The sequence below is a fragment of the Piliocolobus tephrosceles genome, chromosome 8, assembly GCF_002776525.5.
Source record: "Piliocolobus tephrosceles isolate RC106 chromosome 8, ASM277652v3, whole genome shotgun sequence".
Taxonomy (NCBI): Eukaryota; Metazoa; Chordata; class Mammalia; order Primates; family Cercopithecidae; genus Piliocolobus; species Piliocolobus tephrosceles.
In genome coordinates this window covers 47,810,213-47,818,656 of record NC_045441.1, presented here as the reverse complement: position 1 = coordinate 47,818,656, position 8,444 = coordinate 47,810,213, and the positions used below count along the sequence as shown (strand labels likewise).

General features: G+C 39.0%; 1 pseudogene across 1 annotated transcript in view; it reads right to left on the bottom strand.

Annotated features, from left to right (window-relative positions):
- Positions 1 to 7,720: 7,720 nt before the first annotated feature.
- LOC113220176 overlaps positions 7,721 to 8,444 on the bottom strand; it is an 11,342-nt pseudogene continuing 10,618 nt past the window's right edge. Inside the window, exon 2 of the transcript XR_003307098.1 lies at positions 7,721 to 8,440. The product of XR_003307098.1 is annotated as a juxtaposed with another zinc finger protein 1 pseudogene (transcript). The remainder of the gene's footprint in view (positions 8,441 to 8,444) is intronic.

Below are 8,444 nucleotides of genomic sequence, written 5' to 3'. Positions count from 1 at the left end.
AGAAAGCAAATCAGTTTCCTGGAAAGCAAATCAATTTCCTTTTTCACCATAGCCGTCCATATACTGTTGAATGTCCCCTGTAGCGTTTTCTCCAAACGGGATTTCGCAATACTCTATGAGAAGAAAACTATGACTCTATGAATGGAATTCACACGTCACAAAGCAGCTCCTCAGATATCTTCTCTCCAGTATCTGTCTGAAGATATTGTCGTTTTCACTGTAAGCCTCAGAGTGCTCCTGAGTATCCCTTAGGAAACTGACCTAAAACAGTGTTAGAATACTGCTCAATGAAAACAGAAGCTCAACTGTGTGAGTGGAGTTCACGTGACCTAGAGCAGTATCACAGAGTATTTCTTTCTCTTTTTTATTGAAAGGTGAGTCTTTTTCACGTATTCTTGGGAGTGTTCCCAAAGGTCCTTGCTCAGGTTCCACAGAAGCAGAGATATCAAACTGCTCAATTCAAACAATGATTTCACTCTATGAGATGATTACACACATCACAAAGCAGTTGCTCTGGAAACTTCTCTGCGGTTTTCATTGTAAGACGTTTCCTTTCTCACAGCAAGCCCAGGGGAACCACTTAATATCCCTTCACAAATTCCTCAAAGACAGAGCTTCCAAACTGGGCAATGTAGTGTAAGCTTTACCTCTCTGAAACGAATGCTCACGGCTGAGAGGAGTTTCATAGAACGCTTCTTTCCAGGTTTTAATTCAGGATATTTCGCATTTCGCCAAAGGCTTCAATAGGCTGAAAAATATCTGTTTTTCAGTTTTACAGGAACAATGTTCAAAACCTGCCTTATGATAAACGAGGTATAATTCCCTGAGTGGAATGCACACATCACAAAGCAGTTTCTCAGAACGCTTCTCTTCAGTTTTTATGTGATGATATCTCCTATTTCGCCACATGTCTGAATGTGCTCCCTAATGTCCTTTCACGTTTCCATCCATTACGTAGTTTCAAAACTGCATAATAGAAAAAAGTTTTATCTATGGGAGGTGAATAGATATATCTACCACAACGCAGTTTCACACAAATCCTCTTTCCATTTTTTGTATGAATATATTTCCTTTTTCACCATACAAGTCCCTATATTCCTGAATGTCCCCTTGTAGCTTTTTCTCCAAATGGGATTCCCCAATCTTCTATGAGAAAAAAAGTATAAACCTGTGAGTGGAATGCACATGTCACAAAAGAGCTCCTCGGAAATCTTCTCTCTGGCATCTATCTGAAGATGTTTCTCTTTTCACCGAAATCCTCAGAGCGCTCCAGCATATCACTTCACAGACTAATAAAAAACCAGTGTTAGGATACTGCTCAATGAAAAAGGAAGCTTAACTCTGCGAGTGGACATGATATGTCCCAGTGCGGTTTCACAGAATGCTTCCTACTTGTTTTTATCGGACGGTATTTCTTTTTCAGCATATTCTTAAGAGCATTCTCAAATATTCTTTCTCAGGTTCCACAGAAACAGTGATTTCAAACTGCTCAATCCAAAGAATGATGTAACGCTACGAGATGTATACACACATCACAAAGCAGCTGCTCCAAAAACTTCTCTCCAGTTTTCATCGGAAGTCATTTCCTTACTCAACACAAGCCCAGTGGCATCTCTTAATAACACCTCAAAGATTCCTCAAAGACAGCGCTTCCAAACGGGGCAATGTAGTGTAACCTTTAACTCTCTTAAATGAATGCACATGTTAGAGAGCATTTTCCTGGAACGCTTCTTTCTGAGTTTTATTTCAGGATATTTCACTTTTCACGATAGTTTTCAACGCGTTGCAAAATATCACTTTTTCACTTTCAGAAGAACCTTGTTCAAACACTGCCTTATGATGAAAGAGGTATAACTCCCTCAGTGGAATGCACACAGCACAATGGAGTTTCTGAGAAATCTTCTCTCCATTAGTTAACTGACAATATCTCCTTTTACATCATACGCCTGAATGTGCTCCCAAATGTCTCTTCGTGATTCTGTCCATGACGCAGTTTCAAAACTGCATAATATAAAGAAAATTTTCTCTATGTGAGATGAATAGACATATCTATTGCATAGCAGTTTCACAAATCTTCTTTCCAATTTTTTTCTGAGAATATTTCCTTTATCAGCATAGCCGTCTATATGCTCTCAAATGTCCCCTGGTAGCGTTTTCTCCAAACGGGATTCTGCAATACTCTGTGAGAAGAAAATTATAACTCTATGAATGGAATTCAAATGTCAGAAAGCAGCTCCTCAGATATGTTCTCTCCAGTATTGGTCTGAAGATATTTTCATTTTCACCGTAAACCTCAAAGCACTCAGGAGTACTCCTTAGGAAACTCACCTAAAACATTGTTAGAATACTGCTCAATGAAAACAGAAGCTTAACTGTGATAGTTGAATTCACGTGACCTAGAGCAGGATCACAGAATGTTTCCTTCTCTTTTTTATTGGAAGGTGTTTCTTTTTCACATATTCTTGGGAGTGTTCTCAAAAGCCGTTGCTCAGCTTCCACAGAAACACAGATATCAAAATGCTCAATCCAAATAATGATTTAACTCTATGAGATGATTACACACATCACAAAGCAGTTTCTCTGGAACCTTCTCTGCAGTTTTCATTGGAAGACGTTTCCTTTTTCACCGCAAGCCCAGGGGATCCACTTAATATCCCTTCACAAATTCCTCAAAGACAGAACTTCCAAACTGGGCAATGTAGTGTAAGCTTTAACTGTCTGAAATGAATGCACACGTCTGAGAGGAGTTTCTTAGAATGCTTCTTTCCTAGTTTTAATTCAGGATATTTCACATTTTGCCAAAGTCTTCAATTCGCTGCAAAATATCCCTTTTTCAGTTTTACCAGAAGAGTGTTCAAAAAGTGCCTTATGAGAAAAGAGGTATAATTCCCAGAGTGGAATGCACACATCACAAAGCAGTTTCTCAGAAAGCTTCTCTCCAGTTTTTTCGTGAAGATATCTCCTATTTCACCACAGGCATGAATATACTCCTTAATGTCTCTTCGCATTTCCGTCCATTACGTAGTTTCAAAACTGTGTAATAGAAAAAAGTTTTATCTATGAGAGGTGAATAGACATATCTACCACAATGCAGTTTCACAGAAAACTTTTTTCCAGTTTTTGTCTGATGATATTTCCTTTCTCACCATAGCAGTACCTATATTTCCGAATGTCCCCTTGTAGCTCTTTCTCCAAACGGGATTCCCCAATGTTCTAGGAGAAAAAAAATTACAACCCTGTGAGTGGAATGCACATGTCACAAAAGAGCTCAAAAATCTACTCTCCATTACATTTCTGAAGATGTTTGCTTTTTCACAGAAAACTTCAGAGTGCTCCAGCATATCACTACACACACTAAACAAAAACAGTGTTAGAATACTGCTCAATGAAAACGAAGCTTAACTGTGCAAGTGGACTTCACGTGACAAAGAGCAGTTTCACAGAAAGTTTTCTTCAGTTTTTTATCGGAGGGTATTTCGTTTTCAGCATAATCTTAAGACCGTTCCCAAATGACCTTTCTCACGTTCCACAGAAAAGATGAGTTTAATACTGCTCAGTACAACAAATGATTTAATTCTATGAGATGCGTACACACATTACAAAGTAGTTACTCTGAAATACTCGGTCCAGTTTTCACCAGAAGGTGTTTCCTTTCTCACAAGTTTCCAGATGCCAATTAATATCCCTTCAAATATACTTCAAAGACAGAGTTTCCAAACGGGGCAATGAAGTGTAAACTTTAACTCTCTGAAATGAATGCACACGTCAGAGCGCAGTTTCTTGAAATCCTTCTTTTGGGGTTTTATTTCAGGATATTTCACTTTTCAACATAGTCTTCAATGCACTGCAAAATGTCACTTTTTCAGTTTTATAGGAACAGTGTTCAAACACAGAATTATGAGAATAGATGTATAAATTTCTGAGTGGAATGCCAACATCTCAAAGCACTTTCTAAAACAGCGTCTCTCCACTTTTTATCTGAAGATAATTCCCTTTTCACTGCATGCCTGAATATCATGCTGAACGTCCCTTCACGAATCCGTCCATGATGCAGTTTCAAAACTGCGTAATAGAAAGAAAGTTTTATCCATGTGAAATGAATAGACATATCTATCACAAAGCAGTTTCATGGAAAGCTTCTTTCCAGTATTTGTCTGAGGATAGTTCCTTTTTCACTGTAGCCTTTCATATACTCCCGAATGTCCCCTGGTCGCTTTTTCTCCAAACAGGATTTCCCATTCCACTATGAGAAGGAAAGTATATCTCTGTGAGTAGAATGCACACATCACAAGGCTTTTCCTCGGATATCTTCCTCCAGTATGTATCTAAAGATATTTCTGTTTTCACCGAAAGCCTCAACTCACTCACAGGTATCCCTTAGCTGATTAACCTAAAACATTGTTAGAATACTGCTCAATGAAATTAGAAGCTTAACTGTGCAAGTGGAATTCACGTGATTTAGAGTAGTATCACAGAGTGTTTCCTTGTCTTTTTTATTGGAGGGTGTTTCTTTTTCGCATATTCTTGAGAGCTTTCCCAAATGTCCTTACTCGGGATCCACAGAAGCAGAGATACCAAAGTGCTCAATACAAAGAATGATTTAACTCTATGAGATGACTACACACATCACAAAGCAGTTACTCTGAAAACTTCTCTGCAGTTCTCATCGGAAGACGTTTCCTTTCTCACCTTTAGCCCAGGGGAACCACTTAATATCCCTTCACAAATTCCTCAAAGACAGAGCTTCCAAACTGGGCAATGTAGTGTAAGCTTTAAGTCTCTGAAATGAATGCACACGTCAGAGAGGAGTTTCTTAGAACGCTTCTTTCCTGGTTTTAATTCAGGATATTTCACATTTCACCAAAGTCTTCAATTCGCTGCAAAATATCACTTTTTCAGTTTTACCAGAAGAGTGTTCAAAAAGTGTCTTATGAGAAAAGAGGTATAATTCCCAGAGTGGAACGCACACATCACAAAGCAGTTTCTCAGAAAGCTTCTCTCCAGTTTTTTTGTGAAGATATCTCCTATTTCACCACAAGCCTGAATATGCTCCTTAATGTCGCTTTGCGTTTCTATCCATTACGTAGTTTCAAAACTGCATAACAGAAAAAAGTTTTATCTATGGGAGGTGAATAGACATGTCTACCACAACGCAGTTTCACAGAAAGCTTCTTGGCAGTTTTTGTCTGATGATATTTCCTTTTTCACCATAGCAGTCCCTATATTCCCGAATGTCCCCTTGTAGCTTTTTCTCCAAATGGGATTCCCCAATCTTTTAGGAGAAAGAAAGCATATACCTGTTAGTGGAATGCACATGTCACAAAAGAGCTCCTTGGAAATCTTCTCTCCGGTATCTATCTGAAGATGTTTCCCTTTTGACTGAAAGCCTCAGAGCACTCCAGCATATCATTTCCCATTCTAATAAAATAAGTGTTAGGATACTGCTCAATGATAACCGAAGCTTAACTCTGTGAGTGGAATTGATATGAGCCGGGGTGGTTTCACAGAATGTCACCTGCTGATTTTTATCAGAGGATATTCCTTTTTCAGGATATTCTTAGGAGCGTTCCCAAATGTTCTTTCTCAGGTTCCACAGAAGCAGAGATTTCAAACAGCTCAATCCAAAGAATGATGTAATGCTACAAGATCAATACACACATCCAAAGCAGCTGTCCGAAAGCTTCTCTCCAGTTTTCATCGGAAGTCGTTTCCTTACTCAACCCAAGCCCAGGGCACCTCTTAATAACACCTCAAAGTTTCCTCAACGACAGAGATTCCAAACTGGGCAATGTAGGATATCCTTTAATTCTCTGAAATGAATGCAAACGTTAGAGAGCATTTCCTTGGAATTCGTCTTTCTGGGTTCTATTTCGGGATATTTCACTTTTTGCAATAGTTTTCAACACGTCGCAAAATATCACTTTTGATATTGATGAAAGAGGTACAACTCCCTCAGTGGAATGCACACACCACAAAGCATTTTCTCAGAAAGCTTCTCTCAAGAGATTTTCTGATGATATCTCCTTTTACACCAGGCACCAGAATGTGCTCTGAAATTTTCCTTGGCGAATCTGTCCTTGACGCAGTTTACAAACTGCGTCATATAAAGAAATTTTTCTCTATGTGATATGAATTGACATATCTATCACAAAACAGATTGACAGAAAGCTTCTTTCCAATTTTCTTCAGAGTTTATTTCCTTTTTCACCATAGGCGGCCTCATATTCTCCAATGTCCCATGGTAGCATTTTCTCCAAACGGGATTGTGCAATACTCTATGAGAAGAAAACTATAACTCTATGAATGGAATTCACATGTTACCAAGCAGTCTCCCTTATATCTTCTCTCCAGTATCTGTCTGAAGATATTTTCGTTTTCACCGTAAGCCTCACACTGCTCCCGAGTATCTCTTAGCTGACTCACCTAAAAGAGTATTAGAATATTGCTCAATGAAAACTGAAGCTTAACTGTGCGAGTGGAATTCACGTGACCTAGAGCAGTATCACAGAGTGTTTCCTTCTCTTTTTTATTGGAAGCTATTTCTTTTTCACATATATATATATATTTTTTATTATACTTCAAGTTCTAGGGTACATGTGCATAACGTGCAGGTTTGTTACATATGTATACCTGTGCCATGTTGGTGTGCTGCACCCATCAACTCGTCAGCACCCATCAATTCATCATTTATATCAGGTATAACTCCCCAGTGCAATGCCTCTCCCCTCCTTCCTGCCCATGATAGGCCCCAGTGTGTGATGTTCCCCTTCCCGAGTCCAAGTGAACTCATTGTTCCGTTCCCACCTATAAGTGAGAAAATGCGGTGTTTGGTTTTCCCTTCTTGTGATAGTTTGCTAAGAATGATGGTTTCCAGCTGCATCCATGTCCCTACAAAGGACGCAAAATCATCCTTTTTAATGGTTGCATAGTATTCCATGCTGTATATGTGCCACATTTTCTTAATCCAGTCTGCCACTGATGGACATTTGGGTTGATTCCAAGTCTTTTCTATTGTGAATAGTGCCGCAATAAACATACGTGTGCATGTGTCTTTGCAGTAGAATAATTTATAATCCTTTGGATATATACCCAGTAGTGGGATGGCTGGGTCATATGGTACATCTAGTTCTAGATCCTTGAGGAATTGCCATACTCTTTTCCATAATGGTTGAACTAGTTTACAATCTCACCAACAGTGTAAAAGTGTTCCTATTTCTCCACATCCTCTCCAACACCTGTTGTTTCCTGATTTTTTAATGATTGCCATTCTAACTGGTGTGAGATGGTATCTCATTGTGGTTCTGATTTGCATTTCTTTTTTTTTTTTTGTACAAAATGCCATTTATAACACTAAAATGACTAGTAAGTCAGATGGCAAGATTTTCAGCTTTTTAAAGGGCAAAAGGATTTGCAAGATAATATAAAACACAGAAAGCACACCTTTTATGTATGTTATTTAAATATGAAAATATTTTTAGCATATTATGTTAAACATTCTTTCTTATTTATATTTCCATTACCTAAAGTCTTTCTACTCACAAATACTAACTCCATTATGTAAGGCATGGTAACCAGTTTGATAATGAAGGTATTATTTTGGTTTTGAACATATGTGAGTTGATGTGTTGAAAACTTCAATCACATTACAATCTTGAAAAAACATCTCAGTGCCAGCCCCTCCTCCCCCCAGTTGATACCACTGCAATACAATTCTACAATATGCAACATGCCCTCAATTTTATTTTGTTTTGGGGGAAATGTGCTGAAGAACCTAGAGCTTGTTTTGTTTAGCACCTTATATCAAAGTAATGAAAATGGGTATGATGATTACATGTGCAAATGTACAAAATCATTAACTCTACAAAGATACATCATTCCAAAATTACAGAAAAAATTTAAAGCATGCATTTAATTCTTTTTCTTTAAAGGGTTGCTGAATGCTTCCCCTGAAAAAAGGTGGCTGTTTTCAAAATCAGCAACTGCTGGTGAGGATTTCTTGGCACAGTTATGACCAGCATGTTATTGCTGCATCTTCCTGATGATCTCAGCCGACACCGGGGGATGGAAATTGATTGTGTGGTGCCGCAGGCCCTGAGCTGTCTTGTAACTCTTCCCACAGCGACATTTGAATGGTTTGCGGACACGAATCTGTGTTCTGTGACCATTCTTAGCGTGATACTTTATGCCATTCACATTCTTGTATCTCTTTTTACATCCAGGAACTGGGCAGGCAAAAGGCTTCTCTTCCCCTCCATTCATGCACATGGAGCTGAGGATGGCTTCGAAGCTGATGGCACTCTCTGTGGTCCAGGACTCATCACTGTCCGATTCCTCATAATCCACCTCCTCCTCGTCATACTTGCTGCCTGTCGGAGTGCTGCTGGCGTGGGGGAGTGGACACATTCCCTCGAGACACTGAGCTGGACAGAGTCAGTGAGAGCTTC